The sequence below is a fragment of the Ixodes scapularis genome, unplaced genomic scaffold, assembly GCF_016920785.2.
Source record: "Ixodes scapularis isolate PalLabHiFi unplaced genomic scaffold, ASM1692078v2 PGA_scaffold5__190_contigs__length_132052651, whole genome shotgun sequence".
In the NCBI taxonomy this organism is placed as follows: domain Eukaryota; kingdom Metazoa; phylum Arthropoda; class Arachnida; order Ixodida; family Ixodidae; genus Ixodes; species Ixodes scapularis.
Window position 1 is genome coordinate 48,046,686 of NW_024609880.1, and position 13,837 is coordinate 48,060,522.

Sequence of the window (13,837 nt, forward strand, 5' to 3'; positions counted from 1 at the left end):
ATACCTAAGAAGTTAAACATAATCTGCGCGCAACATTGCGCGCAGTGGATGACCGACCCAGTACACTTCTTTTTCCATGCTATCGTAGTCTTGTGTTTACCTGCGCACAAACTCTGACACGTCGGGAGCCCCAGAAAACGTGCCACGGCATTCTATAACCTTCTATCGTCGACACTCACATATTCGACTATATTCTATCGTCGAAATTCACATACTCAAAAATTTTTAGCACTGTATTTGGTCATGACGGGATGTCGAGAAGTGAGGTTGGCCAAATAAAACAAACTTCGTGGCTGGAGGGTTCCCAAGATGCTTTGCGCGGCACTATATGCCGATATAAAAAGAAAATGGGATCGCTTCGATTTTTGCAAGATATCTACTGTGTCAATCTGAGGGCTGTAACACGTTTCTGGGAGGCGTTCTGTTCTCGGAAAAAGAGGGGACTGCGGGATGAGGGAGTGTTGGGGGGCAAGAGGTTTGTATAAATCACTGACCCTCTGAAAATGGGAACAGACAGGCACAATTAGGGAAGTTGCCAACTTCTGAAGCTACCAAGTTTATACCGGCCGGCAGACTGCATGGTTTTATCCATGAAGTTTGTCTTTCGCAAGTCGCATCTATTCTGTCAAGTCACGTAAGAAGTCCAGAGTCTGAAATTTATGTTAGCGAACCTCTCAGCTGTTTGGCGTCTAGTTTGACTAGTGCTCTAACGAGGTTTAAGCAAAGATGCGGGTGAATTGGTTTAATATGTTCTTCACAGGGGCACTTGGCACGTGCACGCTGAGCGCCCATGCAGATAGAACGTTGGAGGTGCGCTTCTGGGCGTCTGGGTGAAGAATCCTAACATGTCCATGTACACATCCCACACTCACAAACAAAATAAAGCAAAACAAATAGGCTATCGCATTCTTTGTATATTTATTTAATTTTCAGAAACATGGCTTTTAAATGTATAAACGTGAAGTAGGTCGTCCTGGGCCCGATTCTTGAATTCGAATTAAATATTGTTTCGCAAGTTCTTGACACCTTGGTTTCCCCATGCTTCCAATGAACGTTTGAACGACTTCTGTGCGTGCGGCTAAAGAGAGACACTTCGGCAGTCATTCGGAAGAACACGTTTTTGCTCATCGATCGGGGTTCATGTTGCCCAAGTATGGGAATATCCGGGGCGCGTCCAAGTACCTGTGGCGCGCTTGTTTATGTGGTCACTAGAAATATCCATCCAATCTCAAAGCGTGTGCGGCGTTCGAGCATCGAAACTGTAAATGTGGAAATAGAGTGAGTGTTCATTTGCCCTCACTATACAGAAATACAACAACAAAAACTAAATAAATAAAGAGATAATATACAGCACACACACAAATAAAAACAAGATAAAAAATCTAATTAATAATGGATAGAAAACATTTACATTTACTTCAGGAGAGGATTTATGCTTTCTGCAAAGCGCGATGCAGTGCTGGTTGTCTCCAAGCAATTAACATTTTGTTTTTTTAATTCGTGTGTAATTTCGACGTTTTTTACAACGTGGCGTGCGTTTCGTTGTTTCGAGAAGCATTTTTTAGTTTATTTCAAATACTGCCATTGCAAGAGTATTGCAACATTGTATTTCTGTACACGAAACACAAGAAGTTATACATACAGAGAATGAACATAATTGCATTGCTATAGTAAATTCAACATACTTGAAGAGAGACCACTTTCCAACAAAAATCACCATCTCTGAACCGAAGCTGCTCCTCCGTGCCAGTCCTAAAACGGCAGTTTCCATAACCCCCATGTCATGGGCAGTGGCGTAGTGACGGGGGGAGGGGGGCGGATGCCACCTTTGTCGAACCCCCCCCCCCCCCCCCCCCCCCCCCTTTCTTCTTTTCCACTTTACTACAGTCGGTGGCAGGTCAAGAACGAAGTGGAAGCTCCTCCCACCCCTTTTCACTTCAGCCGAGCGAACGGTGGAGAGGAGGTCGCCTCTTCTCCACCGTTCGTTCCACTAAAGTGGAAAGGGGTGGGAGGAGCTTCCACTTCGTTCTTGGGGAGTAAATAAGGGGGGGGGGGGGGGGGGGGGGGGGCTACGAAACACCTAAGGGCATAGAGATCATACATACTAACTCTAGAGGAAAAGGTCCGCCATTTTCCCATACATTCTGGCTGCCGCAAGCGGCGGATTATGCAGGCAGACCCTCGGGGTCCCAAACACGGTTACATCATCAGAGCAGTTTCGTGAACTTCAACAATCCACGAACTTACCGGTGGAAAGATATTCGCGTTCCTTTCGAAGCTTTTTTTTTGCATAGCGCGCAGATGTACGGCCTCGCGTTAACGCTAAAGTAAACCATATACCCGGCTTCGCCGGTGGGGCGCGGCTGGGCGCGGTTGAGGAATACGAAACTGCGCAACCACCAGATTTCCGAGATTTCGACAGAAGGGAAGTTAATGCAGCGTAATGACTTTATTGGTTTTTATAAGCGTTAAAATAGCTCACAATTTAGTTTACAACGTTAAATTATCACTGTTTATATTGCTGAGAGTTTTCACTCTACGCGTTTACCATGGCAACGTTGCTTTCTTTCTCTCGTGTTCTGTCGCTCTCTTTTGCGATCGTTCACTCGGGACCCCGGGTGTCGGCGCACGGGATTTGCCAGTCCTCCTCACCCACCTTTACCCCCCTGCCTAAGGGCCCCCGGTGCCGATTGGCCTGGCTACGCCACTGGTAATGCCGAATGAATCCTCTATATCTTTCATTGTAGGAGTGCTGGTTTTGGTATGCTCTTCCGAATTGTTGATATGTAGTTTCGTCTATGTCGTGGCAACGGTGCACTGCAGTGACTAAAATACTATCGATAGTAAGCACGCTATAATGCAAGCCGCCCTCCTCTCCTCTCCCTGTTTACCTCCAGCACAGCATCCCAAAGAGACGCACAACCCATGCCTAGCCGCTAACGGTCACATACTATTATTCGGACTTCGCGCGTCAACTGAGCGTCACACTCACAACCAGCGCGAGTTTCTCAAGAGTTCCCCAGATGGCTCTGGGGTACTTTTCATTGCCAGCCTTTTCCGCGTGCCAGCAGCCTTCTTTCTCTCGTCTTTTGCTTCAGGAGAGAGGGAACCGAAAACCTGAACGGCAGCTCTCCTGGCGCTGTCTATTATATCTCGGTGTGCAGTCGCGGCGACCGTACGGACGGACAGCCGCTCGGCGTGCGTTCTGCTTCCCCAAGACCGACTCCGTGCCCCAACCACGCCGCTGCCACCCGTCATGGCTGTGCCTCTTCCGATGCCATTGTCCCGTGATAACTGCCAGTGAGTGACAACCCGTCAGTGGAGTGCCGACGCGCGCCGTGCTGTTGTTTTCCGTTTGGTTCGCGTCGAGATCCATCGAGCGAACCTCCTGTTCGTTGTGTTTTTCCCCGGTTTTCTGGTCTTCCCGTCTCGTCGACGGTGTGTTTCGAACTGCTGTGCACATTTACAAGCCCGGAGTTGGGGGGGCTACACGCTCTATTTGGATTTGCGGCGACGCAGCAGACCGAAGGATTGGTGTTGTACCGTGCCGGCCTAAACAATCGAAGTTCGCAAACCGGTGGCACCTTTCTAACCCTCGACAAGTTCGAACAGGTAAGCTCCTCGTTGAACTCCTTCGACAAAGTATTTTTGTTTCTTGCTGGCTCGTGATCTGTTCCGGGCGACTGTTTGTTGGGAGCGATCATGCTCAAGCGAATAGAGCGACATAAGAAAAATAAATAAATTCGTTTGTTAGGAAGACGAAACAGCGGTTACCTATGGGTCGTGATGGCGATATCGCTAGCGGGCGGGACTTTAAATAGCCGTTGAGGCAACGGACCCCCGAATCGTAACGTATTTTCCTGTCTCGAGGGGGCTACGACCGTCAGTGGTTCTTTGTTTTTCCTTCACGATAAGAATCTCGCGCTGGGGAATAGTAGCAGCTTGCGAACGGCCACTCAGAAACGCGGCTGGTCAGTTTGCGGCGCAACGGCTGCAGAAAGTCGAGGTTTCTTTCATTTTTTTTTTCTTCGTTTGTTCGCCGGTGAGTCAGCATTCGTTTGACGCAGCTGTCTAGTTTCCACGTATGTGCCCCGCGCCGCGATGTTATTTGCCCAGATGTTGGGGCTTGACAAACGAGGGTTTTTCTGTATCACATTCTGCTGGCTCTGTGTCGCCCCGTGATAGGTGTACTCGTAAAAGTGCAAACCTCGACGATTGTCCTTGGCGTTCATTTTTTTAGACCGTGTCGTCAGCGTTGACATTTTATATTAATCTTTCTTTCATCGTTTCATGCCTCCCGGTATCTTTTACCTTCGTTGGCGTTCCGGTAGTTAAACTTTCAAAGGGATTGGTATCTAAAATTGTGGACAATGCCGCGCTGAAAAAAAGTACCGGACATCTTAACATGTCTCTTCGCAGCTTTGATCTCTCGCAGTATCAATGTAATTTGGCTAGTCGCTTGTTTCATCTCACAAGCTCCATATGATGCTGCAAACGTTGTATGTTGAGTAGAGTTCTGTGACCAGTGCTTCGAATCGACTAGCGCAGTGTCATCCCTAGTTCCAGCATTGCTAAAACAAGCCGGTTGTAACTATTACCTTGCGCTCTGAAGCCTATGAATGACGCAGCACTATTCGGTTCGAACAATTACTCCCACGACCCTTAACCCCCCTAGCCTTGTATGATTTGAACCGTGTGTGACTTTGATAGTCCCGCACAAGCTTTTATTTATTATTATTATTTTTTTTTACTCTAAAACTTTATCTGCGTCCTATTTTGTTTTCGTTCTTGTAACGGGTAGAGCGGGCGACCTTATACTTTTTCTCCGGCATTTCGCCGGCAGCAGCGAGTCGTCGGTCGTTCGACCGTTCTCTGCGAGCCGGTGGCAGTCCGGGCGACCCCGATAGCCCGAGCGCGTGTTTTTCGAAAGCAGAGCTCCCCACTTCGATGCCGCAGCACCGTGCCCGGCCGCTAACTTCTTGCGTCTGACTTCCTCAGGACGCACGGTGAATTTCAATCTTTCCTCGCCGCGGGAGAGTTGCCCGGCTGGAATATCTGCGTGTGCCGTTTTGCTTTCGGCCAGTGCGCGTGTAATCTGGTTGGATGATGATGATGATGACGAGGCGGTGCTCGTTGGATCGGGTTGCGTTGCAGCGATAGCGGACCCTTCTGTTGTGTGTCTGAGAGTCGGCTGGTTGAGGTAACGAAAGAAAGAGGTGATATGTAACCTGTTAACTAACACGCTCAGCATTCCCCGAGATACGCGTGTTTACGCAAAGGGATTCCAGGGAAGACCATGGAGTTTTAGAATAGGACACCTCAAGTTTCTTGGGGTACTCAAAGCGTGAAGTCCCCTCTTCTAAAACTCTCTAATGGCTGAAAAACTCAACGCATCAACGAGTGGCAGCTGACCATTGAAGGCGACATTTGTATTGCTTATAGTTGCTATCAAATACACCACGTTTTCAAACCAGGAACGCGTTCGCGTCGTAAACCAAAATCCGAAAAAAAAAAAGTGTCTATTGTCTTTTTTTTCTCCTTATTGCTTTGAGTTCGATCGTTTGTAGAGGATGTGCTTGGTGCCACTGACCGCCGTACAATTCTGAGTGTGGCCGTCTGCATACATAAGCTCATTTGACAGTGTCACAAAAATGTTCAAAAGCTTCCCACAGCCATGACCGCCTCATCAGTCCTTCCTGACTGTTTATAGTCATATTTTCATACTTCTGACTTGGCTAACAGTATTAAAGCAGTCTAACATCGCATTTGAAAGTATTGACGTTTTCGGAAGGCGACTTCTGCTCGCCAGGCCCGGCTTGCCAGAACCAGCGTCTCAGCTGAGCCTTGAGGAAAGAGCTGAACGGGGCCCAAGCCGCGTCTTCAGACGCGGTTTGGCACAGGTGCCAACTGTATCGTTCATTTGCGTTTGAGTCTGACTGCACGCGTTACGACTCCTTGTGCCCACCACAACGCGTTGCACGGACCTCGGTGACCATAGCAACCGCCTTGTCGTAAGCGGTCGTCACACAGACAGCCACACGACATTGCAAATAGTTTTAGATCGTTTCGATAACGATATGATGCATGCTCAAAGGCGTCGGAGGAGTATCGGTTATCCGAATCATCGGAGCGATCTACTAAACCTTAATGTCTCAACCGGCCTTTATAGTGGAACGCAATGCTGTGTGTGCCCCCGGCACAGAGTTACGCTCGATAAACTGACCTTTGTGCATTGGCTCTAACCTCCGCCGAATTCGAGCGGGCGCGGAGATGGATCTCGCATTCGGGTTAACTGTGCCGTGTACTGTAAAAGCGCCGAACGCGAGCGAAGCCTTCTCATTTGTTGGCTTTTCCCGTTGCTCTGCTTGTTATTTTCTTCTCTTTGGAGTGCCACAAAGGGATCACGCCTTGGGGCGGGCGTGATCTCTGGCTGCGGCGCTACCGATTCCGGTTCTCGGCTCCGATTCCAGAGGATAGTAGGTCAAGCGTTGTTGATTGCCTCACCCGCCCCGGAGAGTCTTTGGGCTTCGAGATGACGATGGCCGGATAACGGGAATAAGAGGAAACGTATCGGTTCAGCCGCCTCGGGGGCGCGTGGCGATCGCTCTGGTGCGTCTGCTAAGGTCGGCCTCCGCAACCGTAGATTCTCTCACTGGAACGGAAAGTCCGCCTGCTATCGGGCTACCCTCTCTCTCTCTCACGGCCGCGAAATGACGTCACACTATTAACGCTCGTTCTCTGGGGAATTTCTCTGCATTGATGTCATCTTCGCGATATCAAAGTGGCCGCCTCGGTGGCTCCGAGGCGAGGCGCCAGTCTGCGAATCCCGGCCGAGTTCGAATCCCGGCCGAGCTTTTGCTTGCGCGTCAACAGATCGCTCGGTGGTCAAAGTTCGTCCCCAGTCCTCCGCCGGGGCATGTTAGGTGCCGGCACGCATAATCCCAAAATTTTGATCGGGATATCAAAGTGGATATCGGGAAAGCATGGTATGGAAAGGTGGCTTGTGGCGTAGCTAAGTAATAATGTCTAATAATCGCGTTTTTCCAGCTGCCATTTTTGTCTAGTGGGCTGGGGAACGCCGTTCGGAACATCCGCAGTAGCTGTCTTCCGTAGAATATCAGACGTTGCGCATTCGACGACTAGACGGTGATTCGGCAGTTTTTGCCTGGCTAATAAGATCTGGAAAGGTGTACAGGCTAATCCAATTATCACCGTCTGCCTCGTTCAGTGCCGCTTCCTTCGACGCGCTGACTTCTCTTGACACCAATATACACGTTGTTTCTTTTTAAGCCTAGCAAATGAAAGCTACACTAATGCGGTTTGTGCAGGTGAGTTGTACGGCGAGGGGGGCATAATATAGAGGGCTAATCGTAGCGATAAGTCGAATAATGAACTAAAGTTTGCTTTTAATGAGTGAGCATACACATATTTCAATTCGAAACTTGCCTAGCGCCGTCGACAACTACTACTTCGGTAAGTTTTAGAAAGTCTGAGTGCGTGGGAAGCGCAGTACTGCGCTAAAGTTACCTGTCCGTGCAACAGCCACAAGGCTGGGGCGAGGAAACGCGGATGATAAAAGACAGAAAATCCGCGCGAGCGCGTTATTCGCGACTCCAGCGACCTATAGGGGGCGCCACCAGCAAACAAACATGGCGGCTGAGTCCAGGTCGCGTCGGGTCGGCCGGGCCGCCTGAACAGGTGACGCGCTCAATTTAAGTTTTTTTTTTTTTTTTTTGTTTAATGGCCAATTTTATAGGTATTTGAACTCAGACGGTTAAGTGTAGCTGGTGCACATAAACTTGCAAAGCATAGCTTTGTTTTCCTGGTGTTTTTTGTTCTTTTCATGTCAAACTTTCGTTTTGGAGATTTCATTCAAAACCGAGAATATGGGCTCCGGAGAGACGTTAATAGGCTCTAATCAGTTTTGATCATCTAAGGAAAGCGGCGATGACTACAGAATTGTTGCACCGAGAGTAATTTTCAGCTAACTCGCATGCCTCGGCCATGCGACTTGTCTGTCCGCGAAATCGAGCTTCTCTGCGTATCCGCGTTTAAGAAACAGCTCCAGTCGTCTGCTCGGTCAACAACACAGGCTGCAGGAAAATTACGAAAATTAAACAAGCGCTTCTTGAGCCAAGGACCACGTTAATCCGCCGGCGCCCCACTAAGCAGCTGATACTCGTATTTCATTCAGGTTTTAGCAGCAATCGAGAAGTCTTTTTGACGGCGGGTTATGTATTATATTACGTACTATGGGGGTCCCACTAAAGCGATATTAGTATATCCTTCGGGTTGAAATATGAGCTTAGCTGACTAGCTATTAGTTGAACTGCTGAATAAAAGCATATTTGACAGACAGAGATACTACTTAAACTTAGCCAAATGGTTCTAGAGCACAGAGACAAACTGAAGAGTTTGCAGCACAGAGACAAACTGAAGAGAGTCTTCATCGGAGATTCACGCGGAACCTCTCTGCGTTGAACTCTGCTTCGAATCCTGAACGGAGAAAATGAGCCTTTTTAGTGGCCGGTCAACCGGACCAATCTAGACGTGTATTGCTGCTGGCTTCGACGGGGGTATAATATAAATATTGGAGGTGCGATAGATAAAAAAATGCCGTGACAGCTTCTAACGTTGCGAGACTCGTCCCCCACCTTTTGAAAACAGATAATTTCCCTCATTCATCATTTGCTGCGAGCAGGTTTTCCTAATCAAGTAATCAGCCCGACTCCTTCAGTGCGGTCCAGAGGCTTTTTCGGCGAAAAGCCGCCAAGATGAATAGCCAACGCACCGACCGGCGTGGGTGGCTAAAACTGGAAGCTAACCGAACACAATTCCAAACCGAAGAAAAGCAGCTATCGAACCTTCCCATTCCTTTATATGTTTCTTCAGCAGTTACACCCACCTTGTGTAATGCCAGCAATGGCCTTCAAGGTTTTAATAAATGATGATGATGAACTTGACTGCAACATTGATGTTCCCTCCAGTGAAATGCCTCGTCTGTCGTCCTCAGTCCACTGTTCTACATGCTTAAAAGGAAATCACTTATCAGTTACAAAATATTCGTCACTTTGAATGTGATTCAAGACACATAAGAAATCAAAACGTTTTTCCGTGATTCCTCCTCATTCAAGAAATCGAAAGCACGCGACCGTGTGTTGTAAAGTAAACGGGCTTTCAAACACGTAATAGAAGACAATCTACTGAGGCTTCACCACACTAATGATCGCTCGGGGAAACTTAAGAAATATTCGGACCTTCGTCAAATTACATTGTTCGCCACCGCGCCGACAACACGTGTTCGCGAAAGCCACCAGAGACGCGGAGGGGCGCGGAGCGACCTGGTCCGGCTGGTTCCCAGTTTTCCCACTTGGTGGCGTCCGTTTTGCTGGAGTCAAGACTGTAGAGATTACCAAGCAAAGATTAAGTGAATGGTGGCAGAAATCGAGAGAAAACTAGGTATTTTCTTATTCACTGATGGCAAGGGGGTTTCATAGCCTCACTTTCTTTGCACTGCGGAGTGGATATAGATTTCACATCTAAATATTCTAAGCTTAAATGGTAAAACAAAATGGCTAGGTGGCGTAAGCTACCGCCCGATCCAAAGGGCTCAGCCGTATTCATCCATCCATCCATCGCGAATTGTGCCCGTATAGCCTTGTTCCTACTGCGCGAGTGGTAACTTTAGCGCTCCACTGTGCTTCTGCCGTGCTCCAAATCTTCCCAATATTGACTGATTTAGTGGTTTTCGATGACGCTCAGCAAGTTTCTAATTATAACCATACGTTTATTTTGAAGAATTTAAACGTTAATTAACGTGCTTTAGTTGATTAGCCGACTGATCGTTACCACGCTCTCCTGGCCGTATAACTCACCTGCACAAACCAAATTAATGTAATTTTCACTTTTTTTTTTTAACAAGTCTGTTAAGTGCCTGTGTGCGTACCGGATCCTGTGCTCCTTCAACCAACTTTTATAGATGGGCCTCATCATTTACCAGCTCGTTCTTCCCAAATACATTTTTATCATTAGTACTAATATTACTATAGTCGGTCAAGAAGGAAGCGGAAGCACTTCCCACCTCTCTCCTTTGGCAGAGCGAACGGTGGAGAGGAGATCGCCACCTCTCCAGCGTCCGCTCTGCCAAAGGGGAGAGAGGTGGGAGGGGCTTCCACTACCTAGGACGCAATGTCGCTCAATTCGAATTGGATAGCTTCTTGAGCTTTTCGACGCATTTCCCGACTCACGACGAATCGACCCGTTGCCATTACGCGAGGGCGTCGTATGTCCGTCGTTCTTCGTTGCATTCTTCGGGGCCTTCTTGGGACCGTTAGTATAGCGTCGACACCGCGCGTACGCTCCTTTTGTTGTCTCCGTTTTATTTCCTGATCTTCGTTCGGGCCTTCCTTTCCGGCCTCGGCGGGCTCGTTGCCAAAGGTAACGCCTCGAACCAGATGAAAACAGTCGAGAGGAGGGAAAGAAGGCCGTAATAATAACGGTCGCATCCTCTTATTTTCTATTCGTTTTATTCGCACTCGAACGGTGATCGTAGTTCGATGAAGGAATGCGGAGCGCATTTATTTCGCTTACATATCGCAGGCTTGTGGATCCTCGACTGATAGGCCTTCCTTTTCCGTAAATGTTTGGAACCATCTATCGGCAAATCAAGACATATTTTTCATGGCCTTCTAAAAAAACCTTGAACTAGTTACTGCGTCTGTACAATTCTTTTTTTTTTTTTTTTCATGGCTTTGGGTTGTTATGGAGACAAACGTACGTGGCTCGTGAGTAATGGACACCTGCGGTTTCTCCGAGAAATCGTCCGTCCTTAATAACGAGACAAAAAATGCGTGTATTTTACCCACGGTCATTACCCAAAACTTCGTCTATATACCCTATTAGAGAGTTTTTGCAGACAGTTTTGATGACTCCAAAAACGACACCCGATGATGGAAGGATGCATGTGCAACGATGTCCGTGTAGCATAGGGCCCAAGATGTTCAGAATGGATGGATGGATGAATCCGGCTGAGTCCTTTGGATCGGACGGTAACTTGCGCCACCTAGCTATTTTCTTTTACCATTTAAACTTAGAATATTTAAATGTGAAAACTATATTCACTCCGCGCTGAAAAGAAAGTGAAGCTATAAAACCCCCTTGTCATTAGTTACTAAGAAAATACCTTGTTGGATGGATGGATGGATGGATGAATACGGATGAGCCCTTTGGATCGGGCGGTAGCTTACGCCACCTAGCCATTTTGTTTTACCATTTAAGCTTAGAATATTTAAATGTGAAACTATATTCACTCCGCAGTGCAAAGAAAGTGAGGCTATGAAACCCCCTTGCCATCAGTGAATAAGAAAATACCTAGTTTTCTCTCGATTTCTGCCACTATTCACTTACTCTTTGCTTGGTAATCTCTACAGTCTTGATATCTACTCTCCCTTCGCTGTCTCTAAAACCCAATGACTTTATTAAGTCTATGTTGTCTTCGGTAGGCATAGGGTGAAGCCCTTTACAGTAGAGTATCAAGTGCTCAGCCGTCTCGTCCTCCTCTCCACAAGCAGTGCACACTGTATCCATTTCCTGGTACTTCACTCTGTATGTTCTGGTTCGCAGAACACCCGTTCTTGCCTCAAACAGCAATGAGCTTCCCCTAGAATTGTCATAAATGCTTTCTTTGGCAATAACTCTTTTGTTTAATCTATAGCTTTCCAGAGCCGTCTTTGTCTGCATTCCCTCTAGCCACCGATCTCTTTCTGTGGCCTTAACTTTCTTCTTAACTGAGACTTGCTCTTCCGTATCTTCGCTATAGCCCAAAAACTTTCCTCTTAATTTTCTAGTGCGCTGTCTCCACTTTGTGTCTACACTCCTCATGTATAAATAGCTGAAAACCTTTCGTGCGCATTGCTCCCCATCCATTTGCCTCAACCTATCCTCAAATCCTATCTTGATCACCGCTTCCCTGCTCTCAAATGACGCCCATCCCATATCTCCTTGTACTCCCTGGTTTGGCGTTTTGCAATGTGCCCCCAAAGCCAGTCTACCTACTCCGCGCTGTTTTATTTCTAGTCTCGCATGCACTTCGGATTTCATGCATAGCACTGCGTTTCCAAAAGTCAAGCCAGGCACCATGACCCCTTTCCAAATCTCTCTCACCACCTCATACCTGTTGTAATTCCAAAGTTCTCTATTTTTCATTACAGCTGCATTTCTGTTGCCCTTACCTATTATATTTTTTTCATGCTCTCTGAGATATTCTGCACTATCACATATCCATACTCCTAGATACTTGTATTTACTAGCTCTCTCAACTGTAATATTCTGTATCTTCAGCCTCTCAACTTCATCCTCGTTAAAAATCATGACTGCTGATTTTTCGCTGCTGAATTCTAAACCTGATTCCTCTCCTTCCCTACTACGCTTGGTGTCGTGTTGAACCTTGTTTCAAGACGACACCAACCGGCGAAAGCTGGAAGTTCGATTGGCGTCCGGAAAGGGAGTTGCTCTCCTGCGTGCCTCATTCGCGATCTATCCGAGTCGAGGAAGACGCAGGAAAGGTAGTGCAACTCCCACTCCAGACGGCGACCGTAGTTGAGCTTTCGCCGCTGTGTGGAGAAGGCGTGCGCCATCCGCAGAACTCTTCTTGAAAAAGGTCCGTTGGTTGGTTGAGCATGTCGTCCACCTCAAGATGTAAACGTACGGCGATTGCCCGTCACTATCTTTTTAAATTTTGCATTAATGCAGGAATGCAAACAAAACACTTGCAGACACAGCCGCGATGAAGGGGTTTGTAGATATGAGATCAAACAATGCTCGGAAAAGTGTGTGTGTGTGTGTGTGTGTTTGTGTGTGTGTTTGTGTGTGTGTGTGTGCGCGCGTGCGCGCGTGCGTGCGTGCGTGCGTCCGTGTGTGTGTGTGTGTCTGTGTGCGTGTGTGTGTGAGTGTTTTTTGTTTTGCTTTTTTTAAACAACCTGACAATGAGCGCTGTTCCGCCCTCCACTGTTTTCTTTCGCGAGTCAAGGCGAGGGTTGGATGATCGGATAAAAATCTCTCACTTTGTGTCTGGCGTTGCTGCTCCGCCTATCTTCACTGCTGTCGATGTTGCTTGTTGTCTTTTAACCCCTTTGGTTCTCGCCGGGTTTCGGGAAGTAGTTATCGTACGTTCCCGCACCGATGCCAAAACAATGCCCGTATTCTTTTTTATTTGTGCGCGTGAATGGCGGTACTTCCTCCAGAAGCGTTTCTTCACAAAAGTTCCTTGGGAGATTGCGTTGTTACGCCACATTTTTGTTCTAATCCAATCATCTCCTTTGTCCCGCGTGTCGGCTCGCTCCATCCATCTCACTCTTTTCATTTTCTTAAGAACTAGATTGTTCTCCGGTTGGTGTCGCTCATCACCGTAAGCGATTGTACATCCGAGCCAAAGTGAACTAGAGGAGGAAAAGTGAGCTCTGAGAGCGGTCACGGCTGCCGCACCTCGTGTCGACGGCACGAGAGGGCGCCACCAAAGCACGGGCTGTGGTAGCGATACGACTCCGACATAAGTCGTGCAGCGCTCCGCTTCCGTCCGTCTTTTTTGCCGGGGGGAAAGTTCCCTCCGTCAAAGGTAGCCCGTGCCTTTCACGGGGGCCTGGAGCATGCTCGTCACGTGGGTCCGGACAGCCACTAAAAAACGGGAAAGGGAAGGGCTGTGGCCGGTATCTTACCCAAATAGTTCCGAGCTACTCCGACGGGTAGTGTCGCGTGATAAAACAGAGCGACGCTGGACGCGGGTAGGTTTTCGAACGCAAAACCCTCACCCTGGAGTAAGATCGAGTAAATTTTGGAACAC

At 47.9% G+C, this 13,837-nt stretch overlaps 1 protein-coding gene across 1 annotated transcript in view; it reads left to right on the forward strand.

Moving 5' to 3' along the window:
- The first annotated feature begins 3,078 nt into the window (after positions 1-3,078).
- Positions 3,079-13,837, forward strand: part of LOC120838293 (serine/threonine-protein kinase 17A) — a 276,042-nt gene continuing 265,283 nt past the window's right edge. The window contains exon 1 of the mRNA XM_042294051.1: positions 3,079-3,612. The gene's annotated coding sequence lies outside the window, so the exon portion shown is untranslated. The remainder of the gene's footprint in view (positions 3,613-13,837) is intronic.